A 546-nucleotide genomic window follows, 5' to 3' on the forward strand; every position below is an offset into this window, starting at 1 on the left:
GGCCGCGGGTGAACCAGGACATATTGCTCCTAAACCGTACTTACAAGCGTAAGCACAGACCATAATCCTAAAATCATTAGGGAGTATCAATGAGCAACATACTAAAATGATATCATATAAGACTATGATGGGTTTTCTAACGTGCAGATTATTTTAAAATTAGAAAATAAATTTACACCACATGAAAAGATTAAAGAAGAAAACATGATCATCTCACTATGTGTGGAAAAGTTTTTGATAAAATCAACATCCATTCATGACAAAAACTCCCAGCAGTCTAGGAATTGAAGGGAACTTCCTTAATCTGATAGAGTGTATCTGCAATATACTAAGAGGAAACATGATACTTAATGGTAAAATGATAAAATCTTTTCCTTTGAGATATGTGACAGGACAAGGACATCTGATGACTTCCATTTGACATTGTACTACTACTGTGAGTACTTCTATTTAACATTATAGAAGGCCAGGGACATAGCTCAGTAGAATAAGCACTTGCCTCGCAAGCACAAGGGCCTGAGTTCAATCCCTGGTTCTGAAGAAAAA

This window comes from Octodon degus, unplaced genomic scaffold (assembly GCF_000260255.1).
Source record: "Octodon degus isolate 3935 unplaced genomic scaffold, OctDeg1.0 scaffold00029, whole genome shotgun sequence".
NCBI lineage: Eukaryota > Metazoa > Chordata > Mammalia > Rodentia > Octodontidae > Octodon > Octodon degus.